The following is a 13,090-nucleotide window of genomic DNA, read 5'->3' on the forward strand; positions in this document are numbered from 1 at the left end:
AGCTGGGGGCATACGATAAGAGACTTCCGTGAGTAATATGGTACATGATTGGGAGAATGACGATGAAGAATTCAAATGTAAGAGTGGATTGAAAGAAGAAGTACAACTTAGTCAACAAAACCTGTGAGGCTACTCTGAGATTCACCAATATGGCGCGACATATCCTTATTGCTCCCCTATATGAGCTATGCATCTTAGAGTTTTCAAGAGGGCTATCAGATATGCCTATAATCAGTTAGCATTTGAGCGTGTTAATCCTATAAAGAGATTAGAGCTTCCTTAAGTATATAGTTGTCAGAATATGATTAAAGGAAATTATAAATAAAAAATTATGAGAAAGTCTACTGGCATCAAATGATGATTGAGTAAACAATGGGATAATATGATATCTCCAGTAAAGCATTCAAACCAACAGGTCATATTACTCAAAGGACAAACCAGGAGGAAAATTTCAAAGATACAGCGCGAGGTGAAGGCAAGAAACTGGTAACTTGAAAATATAAAAGAAAAGAGTTTCAAGGCTCATGATAAGGACAAATAAAGAGTGATAAAACGGACCTATAAATACTCAAAAGTACACTCTTCGACTTAGGGCTCCCAGGTATTAAATGGTCCAGCTAGGAAAGAAAAAGGGAAATAAAGATCGTTTGGTGTCTCGTTTGTAGCTCCAGAATAAGATAAGAAGGCATGTGATATTAGCAAGTTCAATGAAAGGTGTAAATAAAAAATAAGTAGAGGAAATGATAAGAGTGTGTGTGAAGGGAAAAATGAGAAGAGAGGCAATGAAGATATGTCAAGCAAGGAGAACGATGGTACGATTAAACATGACCTGTCGAGGGGAAGGTATATGTAGGGCATGAATTCAACAAGAGAACGCTTGATGAAGTATTGAGAATGCAAGACTAGTTTAACATTCGAGGACAAATTTTCCAAAGGGGGGAAGGATGTGACACCCCATACTTTTGTACGTAAAGTTTCGTCGTGAGTTAGTTGACGAAGATTTACAAGGCAAGGTTGTCTTCAAGGTCATAAGGAATTATACATAATCATTCTTCATACATGAGAGCTTGGTATCATGTTTAGTAAGTATCAGAAAGGTTGGATGTTAAGCGAATCGAAGAAATTAAGTTTGTTGAAACTTTGGGAAAATTTGGCAGAATTCCGGACAGAAATTTTGGGTCAATTTTAGAGAGGCATATCTCCTAGAATATGAGGAGTTACGGAACCCATAACCTACGCATTCAAAAGTTCAACGAGTTTAATTTCCAATGCAATTGGCAGAATTGCAGTTTCACATCGACGGTGGAAGATATGGACAGGCGAAGTGTCGACGATTCCGTTGATGCACATAGACAGCCCGTCAATTTTCAGGCGGTGCAGCTGATATATATATGCATCTATTTCATGATTTTTCTCATTTCAACTCACACCAACAGACCCTAAACTCTCTCTAATACTCATCAATCCTTTCCCAACCTTTATTTATCATCCAAGTAAGATCCGAGCCCGAAAACCCGAGCTAGTGAAGGGAAAGTTGTTCCTAGAGTTTTATTGAAGTTTTTGAGCTTAGGAGTTGGATTTGGAGTTTGGTTCATGGAATTCCATCCCCTTTATGGTATGTATACTATTCTTGCCTTTGCTACTAAGTTGATTACCAAGAGTTTTAGTGAATTAAAGTGAAGGAAATATAGCTATGGAAGCGGTGCGTTAATTTAGTCAAACTAAGATTAGGGTCTATTTTGGGAGATGTTTCGGCATGGATTTGATTATACTTGGATATGAAAGTATTGGCATAAGTTGTTGTGAAGGAATTCCTTAGTTTAAAGTGAAGGAAAACATGATATGAAGGACCTAAACTAGTATGTTGATGTGGCTGCCTTGAAATCTGTTTCGACTGGAATTTTTGAGATATTTCTACTTGTTTATGTTGCTGAATATTGTTACTGTTATTGTTAATGAAGTTTTGTATGTTTTGCACCATTTGGGAGTTGGATTAAAGTAAGAATTATAGGGGAAATGCCGCTTGAATTTCGTTAAGTTTTATATGTACTTGAAATGGGTAGTAAGGGATATATATGGCCTAATTGTAATTCGTGTTATCTTGGTTGTAGTGTTATAAGCTTGGGAAGTAAGCATCAGACATTAGGTCGACTCCAAGGTATGTTAAGGTTGTCCCTTCTATTCTTTTTGGCATGATCCTTGTCTTATGAACGAACAGAGTAAGCGAGCGAGTTCCAAAGACTCTACTCCTAGATGGTATAGGAGTTAGCATATTCTTGACTTCCTGTGTTTTATGTTTATGGCTTCCATAGATCTTATGTTGTCCAGAGTAGTCCAGAGTATACTTTCCATGAGTCCTTCATGCATTTATATATATGTATGTATCTTCTTACTCCGTGCCTATATGGCCAAGCAGCACCTCTACGGTGGGCGGCTTATGAATAATGATAATAACACCGCGCCTATATGGCTGGGCAGCACCACTAGTGGGCAGCCTATGATATCGTCCCGTACGCGGGATGATGATGAGGATGATAACACCATGCCTATATGGACAGGAAGTATACTATTCATTTGATGATAACACTATACCTATATGGTTGGGAAGTTTACTATATGTATAGATATATATGATTTTTTTTAAAGAAAGCATGCATATCGTACGCCGCAGAGGTACTTTCAGTTATTCTGATGTTTTCAGATATTCAGTCATACAGATGTGTTCAGACAGTCAGTTTGCTTATGAGTTTCAGATTCCTTTCATGATTCTTATGTATATGTTACTTTTATGCCTTACATACTGAGTAAATTGTCCATACTGACTTCCCTATTTCTCGGGGGGAGGGGGGCTGCGTTCATGTCGCAGGTTCAGGTAGACAAACAGGCGATCCAGCTCAGTAGGACTTCTACTCAGCGACAGTCAATGTGCTCCACTTGATCCAGAGCTGCAGTCTATTTTGGTATGCCATTTTGTGATGTTTATGCATATATGGGTATGGCGGGGCCCTATCCCATTCTTTCTACAGTTTTCTATTCTATCAGAGGTCTGTAGATAGTTGTATGTAGTTGATAAGTGATGTAGCCTTGTCGGTTCCCATTCTTTTATATACAGCATATGTATCGGCCTAGTCGGCTTGCTCCATTCTTTTCAATAGATATATATGTATATGCACAGATGATTGATAGGTCTTGATGCATTTCATGGTGTTGTTCTTGTATAAGTCAGCATTGTTCAGTTACAAGTTATATGGGCCACCCAGTTTTTCAGAAATGATCAGGTACGGGTGTAGGGGTGCTTGGTCATTAGAGGTCAAGCACTCATCACGACTCATCGGTTAGGTCGTGACAAGTGCCCCCATCGAGTTAGAGTGAGGCCCAGCAGGGTTCCAGCTTCCAGACACCTAGGACTGCAGCATCTTCTGGTAGCCGAGGTGGTTTTTTAGGTAGAGGTTGTGCTCAGACAGACCGTGGTGGTTCACAGTCGTCTAGGGGTGAGTATCTGTATGGTAGAGGCGGTTCTCAGGCTTCCAGACAAGGAGCTCAGTCCGGCCAGAGTGGTTGTGGTGGTGCCCACTGTTATGTTTTTCTTGGTAGGCCAGAGGTCGAGGCGCCAGATGTTGTTATCACAGGTACCATTTCTGTTTGTCACCGGGTAACTTCAGTCTTATTTGATCCAGCGTCTACTTTCTCTATGTGTCTGCTTATCATTTTATGGGCTGGGATTTAGTTTGTGACCGACTTGATGTACCTATTCACATGTCTACTCTGGTTTGAGATTCGGTAGCGGTTGATCGAGTGTATCGATCTTGTTTAGTTACTTTTATAGGTTATGACACGTGGGTAGATTTGATGATCCTGGATATGGTAGATTTTGACATCATTTTGGGCATGAGTTAGTTTTCCCCGTACTATGCGATCTTGGACTATCACGTTAGCCATGCTAGGTATTCCTAGACTTGAGTGGAGGGTACTCTTAATCCCACTCCAAAGAAGATTATTTTCTACCTCAGATCTAAGAAGTTAGTTGATAAAGGGTGTTTGGCCTACTTGGCCCATATTCATGATACTAGTGTTGACACTCCGTCACTTGAGTCTGTGCCTGTTGTGAGCGAGTTTACGGAGGTATTCCTCACAGATTTTTCGGGTATGCCACCCAATCACGACATTGACTTCTGCATTGATTTAGAGCCGAGCACTCGCCCTATTTCCATTCTTCCATATATGATGGCACCGGCCGAGTTGAGGTAGTTAAAGAAGCAATTGCAAGATCTTTTGAGTAAGGGTTTCATCAGACCGAGCATCTCCCCTTGCGGTACTCCCATGCTTTTTGTGAAGAAGATAGATGGGTCGATATGGATGTGTATTGATTATCGCCAGTTGAACAAGGTCACCATTTAAAATAAGTACCCAATTGATACGCTCAAATTACACCTTATATTAGCGTAAAATGGACGATGTCAAATCTAGTAACCCGACAAGGTTGGGGTTGAATCCCACAAAGAATATGGTGCGAAAAGGTTACTAAAATCATTATTTAGGTCTAACGTCTTACTCCGATGAATTTGTAGAAAGTTGGTTGTTTATAACTATTTGCTAACTAATTTCTTTGGATAATAATATGTGTTAAAAGAAACTAAGGTTTTGACCCTATCAGATAAAGCGTATGATCATGGGCATTGATCCTGATATACTTCTAATAGATCGTTATATGAATCTCTACTATTTCCCTATAAATAAAGACTATTTCTTTCTATGATTTTCCCACATATAAGAAAGTTAATATGAAGAACTGTTACACCTCGCACTTTCAGAGCATGAGCATTCCACGTACTTCACTGTATTAATCGAGTATCAAAGACGTCCCATGAAGTTTTGGAAGGTACAAGCCATGGGAAGTACGTAACAATAAAGTAAAGGATGAATTACGATCTCATATGTCGTAACTGGGAAGGACAACCTTGGAACCCATGGACATGACCATTATCAAGTATGATTAATAATAAATATCATGTATGGAGAGTTTCGGAAGATTTTGGGACCAAGCGAATCGAAGAAAATAAGTTTTCAAAAATTTGGAAAAACGCTGGCAGAATTTTGGGTCAATTTTAGAGGGGTATATCTCCGGGTATATCAGGAGTTTTAAGGTGTTTCAAAAGCCTAAAATGAAGTTCGTTGAGTCTAGTTTCCAACGCAATAAACTGTTCGTCAATACGACATTGGAGTAGGGAGTTATGGGCGTTTTAAAACGGACAGCCAGAGGTATCCGAACCTTGGAGAAAAATCTGGAAAGCTCACTTAAAAGCCCACTTATGTGGTGACCCAGCCCAATCCGAATTTGGCACCTATAAAAGGGCCTCTACACTTCATTTTATTCATTTTTCTTTAACTCCACAACCCTCTAGAAATCTCCTAACACCTCCACACCTCTCTAGAATCTCCCATACTTATCTCTCCATTATAAGAGTGTTCTTGAAGGTTCTCTACCATTCCAATACATTCTATACGAATACAAAAGAGGATCAACTCCAAAACCCCAAGCTAATTCATGGAGAAGGATTGTTCTTGTCTCTACTTAATGTTGTGATGATTTGGTCTTGGAAGAAGTTGAGTGAGGTGAAGTTCTTCTAATGTAAGGTATGTTCTCCATCCTATTTCATATGATTAAGTTGATTTGAAGGTTTAGCAAGTCCTATAAAAGAAAAGAATCAAAGTGGAGAAGTCACAAAGTATTGAATTGAAGATGATAACTATGGGATGAATTTGAAAGGAGATTTTAGATTAATTTGGGATTAAATTGAATATAATTCTTTGATTATGGTATTGTGGATATTGTTATGGTTGGTTGAGAAATTGGGGAAAAACATCGTGTGAGATGTTTTATGGACTATATTGGTGTTGATGATGATGTTGTTGATATTAGTATTGCTATTGTTGTTGTTTTGTTGGTATTGTGATTTCGGGCTAGGGATATAAACAGGGGAGATGCTGCCCGAATTTCGACAGATCTTAAAAGGAATTAATTTGATGGCTTAAGACAAGCATATGACGATAAGCCTAATAATATTATAAATTTTCTTGAATGTAGATTTACGAGCTTGGAAGGATGAGCGTTAAGTAGTAGGAGACCGAAAAGGTATGTTAAGGCTAAACCCTTCCTTTATAAAGGCATGATTCTTTTCTTATGAACCCATACGTGTTTTCCATAATATTCTATTTCCCCAAAAAGATAGAAGTTTATGATTCTCAAGGTTCTTATGATGCCAAAGATAGATGTTTTCTATGATGATAATGATGATGATGATGATCCCATTCTAGAGACTCCAAAGCTTATGGATTTGATGTTATTATGAGATTATTGAGTTTATTTCATTAATTTCTTGATTCTATTCATTGTTGTTGATCTCACCTTATAATAATTGTTTCTTCAAGGTGAGATATAGCAATGATGATTGTTCTATAACATAATCGGACGTTACCGACCTTACGTCACTCCGATAAAGTTGTAGCTTGGGATCTCATGCATGCTTATATATATGTATGATTACACCGGGCCTAGTTGGCCAGGCAGACACAACTATGGTGGGCGTAGTGGGCGGCTTACGGATAATGATAATAACACCGTGTCAACATGGCACGGGAAACACCACTAGTGGGTGACGTGAGATGATTACCCCGGTCGCAGGCTAATGATGATAACACCGCCCCTATATGTCCGGGCAGCATAACACCGTACCTATATGGTCGGGCAATTTACTTACATATATATATTTATTATGTTGATTTTAAACGTTAAAGTTAGCATGCATGGTATCCGCCTTAAGAGGCAATCAGATATACATGTTATCTCTTTATCTCATGCTTCTTTATTCTTGTTTATGTTACTATTCATGCCTTACATACTCAGTACACTGTTCGTACTGACGTCCTTTCTTGTGGATGCTGCGTTCATGCCCGCAGGTAGACAGGGAGACGAATCAAATCCATAGGTGCTTTATCAGCAGATTCTCAGGAGCACTCCACTTACTTCGTAGCTGCAGTCTATTAGTATTGGTCTTTACAGTCACTTGTATTCTATGTAGAGGTTCGTAGACATGTGTGTACAGTTAGATGTTTCCTAACCCTACCGGTTCATATCATTGTGTAACATTTTAGTAGCCTTGTTGGCTGGTGATAATGGACATAATTGTTGAAGATTATATAGAGATGTGTCGATATGTTGTGATATATGTCCTTACAGATTATGATATCGATGAGTTATCTTTATGGTCCACCCAGAAATGATTATGAGATGTATGTTTAGTGGTGCTCGGTGTGCTAGCTCCAGGTGCCCGTCATGGCCCTCTAGTTGGGTCGTGACAAGAACGGTTGATTATTCCAAGTAAATTCTTCTTATTCCTAAGTGAATTTATTAAACAAAGTTTAAACCTTTAAGTTCTTGTTATTTATTCTCACCCAACCCTAAGTACTTTCCCAAGTTAAATAAAGTTTATGGCTTTAATCAATGTTTGCAACCATTAATTATGAATGAAGAACGAAGAATAAATAAACCCTAATAATCCATTATGCATATATCAATCCCAATTCCCAATCACAAAACACCCATCCTAGAGTTCACAACCTTAGTAATTGATTTAGCTACTCGTAGAGAAAGAAGAACAGAAATAGATAATTCAAATCATAATGCTTATGAATGATTGATTGGAATTGAAGAGAAAATAAATGCAATTGTTTGTAATCCCAAAAAGCTCCAAAAACTATGAGTATTCAATGCTAAGCAAATTAAAACTGAAATCTGGTCAAGTGTTTTCTACAAAAAGCCTGCATCAAGTATTTATAATGGTCCAAGGCGTGGAAAATAAGTTGACAAAATTTCCCTCGTCGGATCATCATACGGACCGTAAATATTATACGGTTCATAAATCTCTTGCTTGCATCTGTAAAATGGTTGTCTGTCTCCTGAATTGACACCTATCTTTTACTGACCGTAAAACATTTACGGTCGTATATCTTGACCGTGAATCCAGGCTTCAGTCATGGACTTGCTGTTGCACATCTACGGTGGGTTTTTACGGACCGCAAATATTATACGGTTCGTACTTTTCTACCGTCAATCCTCTCTTCCCATCAGCTATTTCTGTGACTGTTCTACGCCATCATTAACGGGCCATTATACGGACCGTCTTTCACTCCGTAAAAGTCTATTATCTATCACTTTCACTTTTTGCACATCTTTTGCTGCTCTTGTTATTCATTTTCCTGACTTTGGCCATAAACACACCGAATACCTGCAACATGACATAAACACATCAAAACGACACCAACTTGCTTGAAAACAACCTAAAACTCTCCCTTAAAAGCATCAGATGTGCCAAAATTAAGCGGCACATCAACACCCCCAACTTAAAGTCTTTTCTTGTCCTCAAGCAAGTCACACAACACAAACGACTTAACTAACATAGATACAATCGAATAACAAATGTCTACAATAGTTTTGGCTAAGAACTACCGCATTCATTATTTTCCCCTACTGACTCTCTCAATTTAAAATAGTTCAAGCCAGATGTATGATCCAAAACATGTCACGACTAACAATGAAGCTTCCATAAATGACAGCAAGTTATTGGAACTACTGATGCACAGACAAACGCTACTTTTGGGTAAGTATTCAATTTCGCTCAACCTTCATGCCCTCACAAAGACCAAAGAATGTCCCACACACATATATACAATGAGTTGGGATGAAGACGAAAGAGAAGAAACACTCACAAAGACGTTCACACACTACAAATGCACATACCATATGCTTGCCCTTACTTTCAATGCCTTAACTTTTGACGGTTCAGTCGTGATCAACTATGACTTATTCTCAGCTTGTAATGTAGGCTTAGGGATAGGTAGGATAATTATTTAGGAATTAGTGACTCATCCTCCTTGAACACTACACTTTTCTGTCACTTTGATTTGCCTCTTATTTTTCTCCCTTTGTTTTCGCTTTTTCGACCTCAATGTGGTTTGCTACTAATGAAACTACTTTCTTTTTGTGCCACACTTTTCTGATTTTCTCTCTCCCTCTCTCTCTCTCTCTCTCTTTTACAACAACCACATCGACTCATGACCAGATAACTCATGCCACCACCAACTTAGGCTTTTAGCCTCTTCTTCACACTTCTGTCACCCCCAACTTAGGCGTTTCGCCTCTTCTCTCTAATAGTGTCAAGGAGGGAACAGGTGCAAAGATGGGATTCATTTAAACTGGGTACGGGTTTGTTAACGACTAGTCAAGAAAAGGGTCAAAAGCTCAAAAGAGGAAACTAGGGATTATTTGCATCACAGGGTAAGGCTTATAAGGCTATAGTGACTGAATTACAAAGAAAGCCTACGATCACTTCACAACCTAACTATCCTAAGCATTCAAGCATGAAAAACTAGACAAGTTCTAGATTGCAAAAGCAGAGTATGAACACAACTAATGCTCTCACATGCACAATGGCATAAGGATCACATTATTTACTACCCAAGTAACATTCGACACACGTAATACCCCTAATATTCCAAACTGTCATAAACAGAAGCATGCATGTCGATACACAACATACCCCGAGTATCTACATCATTTTTCGGAGAGGGGTCATTTTTCATCAAACATTTTCAAAATCAACATGCATAGCTTTAACTTCATTTACCACGACCATCTAAGTCATAGCTTGTAAGAGTCGGGTCAGTCTTTGGCCCTTTTATAATTAATTGGGTCTTGTCTCTTTTATTACGAATTAGGTTTGCTATGCAAAGCCTAATTCCCTTAGTAGTCTGATATTATGGTCCATGTAGACATATGTCTAAGGGCCTCAATAATTATGTAGGAGTCCACGTGTCTCGTGATTAATGGTTCTATTATGTCCTTTGTTAGGGTCATTTTCTTTATATTCCAAAAGATTGTACACAGGAGGGTGTTGAGTATTGAAATGCAATTTTAATTTTCTAATTCTCTTTTGATTTTACTGTTTTATTGGGATAGGTTTAGCTCAATCGTTACATTTGGTATCCAGAGCCTTGTTCCTAGCAACAATGGTTGATAAACAACGTGCTGCTCCAGCAGATGATGGTTTAAAAAAGCTTGAATCACTGTTGCAACCCTTTCTGGAATCAACAACACAAAAAATCGATCAAATGGATGCAAGGCAAGTGGGGTTTGAAACACAGATGAAGGAATTCGTGGATACTTCAAAGAGAATAGAAGAGATGGTGTGGCAACTTAAATCGGCTGGAAACCAATGCCTCTCAACCCCGAGGAACTCTCCGGCACCGACTGGATCTGGGGGTGTTCAAATCGACCTGGGTCAGTCCTCTGTAGCAGATAACTGTCGCATAAATAGCTCCATTCCCCACTCGACTAATCCTCCTATCTCATGAGGATCAGCCCCTCTTTCCACCCCTTTTTTCATATCATCTGAGCACCATTTTTCCCTCTAACCAAAACCAAACCGCAACACTACCACTAAACCCTTATGCTGTAGCCTTCACTCCCCCTATTACACGCCTTATCACTCACAAATACTACCAAACCTTCCCTCCGCACAAAACCCATATTACCCTTCTTCAAACCCTCCTACCTATTTTACTTCCACCGGCCTAAGATTTCAACCCAATCCCTTTTCTCAACCCGAAAGTCACCCTTACTCCCATACTCCAATGGTCCCCTTCAGGTCTTTTACCTAACAGCCCCATAATCATACTACGTCAACAGGACTGTACTGGTATGGCTCATATTTAAACCAATGGAAACTTCCTATGGCTAAGTTAGAATTTCCTGAATTTAGCGATGAAAACCCCCGCAGTTGGAGACGTCGTTGTAACAAGTTTTTTGAATTATACCAGATTTCGGAAGAAATGAAAATGATATATGTGGCAATTCATTTAAAGGATTATGTTGATAACTGGTTTGATAGTTATGTGTTGGATAGAGGAGGAAGTGTGGCTTGGGCTAGTTTTTGCGTGGACGTTTGTCAACGGTTTGGGAATTACAGGCCTATTGGTGTTACGTCAAATTTTAATAGGCTATCTCAAACAACGGATGTGGAGAGTTACCAAAGTCAATTTGAGGAATTGTGGTGTCAAATTTCCTTAAATAACCCCTCGTTAACGGAAAGCTATTTCATAGAATGCTTCATTGGTGGCCTTAAACCCGACATAGTGCCATTAGTTGAATCTGCAAACCCAAGTTCTTTAATGGAAGCTTACAATTGTGCAAAGCTACATGACCAATCATTCAAAGCCATTTACCAGCAAATGACTTCACAATGGACCCCTAGATTCCAAAACAATAACTCCCAAAAGCCCAGTAATTACCCCAACCTAGTAAAAACCCCAAACATAGTTAATATACGTAATCCAACCACTAAAAAAATGTCCATAGAGGAAATGAGAGCCAAAACCCTTTGCTACAAATGCCTTGACAAATACCACCCTGGCCTTCATTGCAAAACCAAGTCAGTAAACACTATGGAAGGGGAAGTTTTCTGTGATGCATAGGAAGTGTTATCGGAGGACAATGAGGAAGAAAAGGGAGAGGAGCAAGCACATTGTGAAGTGTCCTTTAATGCCATTTTAGGCCACACAAAGGCTTACTCTCCTGTTAGAATTTGGGTTGGGTGAGAAAGAGCCAATTCATGATATTGGTGGATAGTGGGTCAACACATAGCTTTGTGGACCCACAATTGGTGAAAGTAACATCAAGCCCAAATGAGAGATTGCCAAGGCCCATGCAGGTTAAGGTTGCAAATGGGCAATATGTGTGGATTGAGAGATTCAGCAAAAAATTCAAATGGAAAATGCAAGAATTGGATTTTGAATTTCACATTAAGTTATTAAAAGTGGGTGGTTGCGATATAGTTTTCGGGATGGACTGGATCTATACCGTTGCTCTAATTGTGTTTCACACTAAGCCTTTAATTGTTACGTTCATTAAGAATTCTAGTGTTGTGCATTTGTTGGGTCACGAGAAGAAGGGCCCAATTACTGATGTGGATGCAAAGAAGACAAATAGATTATTATTTACAGGCCAATGCAATTATGTGGCCCATCTGCTCATGCTTAATAAGGAAGATAAGCTTGAAGTAGTACCTAAAGAGGTATTTAGCATATTGGACCAATTCAGTAGCATATTCAAGGAGCGCAAAGGACTGCCACCCGCCAGACCCAATGATCATGAAATCTTGCTATTACCAGGGGCCATTGTGGCAGAAATGCTTAAAACAAAAATGGCGACCACAACTGTATCCCCCTACGGCTCACCAGTCTTGTTGGTAAAAAAGAAGGACTCCACGTGGAGAATGTGCCTGGACTATCGAAAGCTTAATAAACTCACTGTTAAGAACAAATACCCAATACTCGTGGTTGAGGACGTATTGGATGAGTTGTTTGGGGCCAAATACTTCTCAAAATTGGACCTATGTTCGGGTTACCATCAAATTCGAATGAAAGAGTGAGATGAGCACAAGACGGCTTTTCGTACCCACCATGGGCTATGGGAATTTAGAGTGATACCGTTTGGGCTAACAAACGCCCTGGCCACGTTTCAGGCCTTGATGAAACATATATTCGGCCCATTTCTTAGAAAATTCGCATTAGTCTTTTTTGACGATATTTTGATATATAGCACTACTTTACATGACCATATGAGACATTTTCAGGTGGTGTTTAACCTCCTAAAAACCCGCTAATTGTTCACAATCAAATCAAAGTGTAGCTTTGCTCAAGCCACAAATTGAATACGTAGGCCATGTTACACCTCGGAAAAGTCCCCGTACATGTACACTGAGTAGACCAACAAAGGGCATGAGTGTGCGACGTCTTACTAAGTAGGGGATGACGATTCATGAATTTTTGGAAATAAGAAAGTTGTAGAATTTCATTTCAGCCAGTGGTCGTAAAATGGAATACGGCCCGCAAAGTGATTTACGGACCGTAAAGTGCCATCGTCCTTCAACATTTCAAAAAATTCAACTTTCTGTCCAAAGCTTAAATGGTAAAACACGACCCAGTTTACTGACCGTAAACTGAAATACGGCCCGTAAAATGTGGCCGTAAACCA

This window comes from Lycium barbarum, chromosome 11 (assembly GCF_019175385.1).
Source record: "Lycium barbarum isolate Lr01 chromosome 11, ASM1917538v2, whole genome shotgun sequence".
Classification (NCBI taxonomy): domain Eukaryota; kingdom Viridiplantae; phylum Streptophyta; class Magnoliopsida; order Solanales; family Solanaceae; genus Lycium; species Lycium barbarum.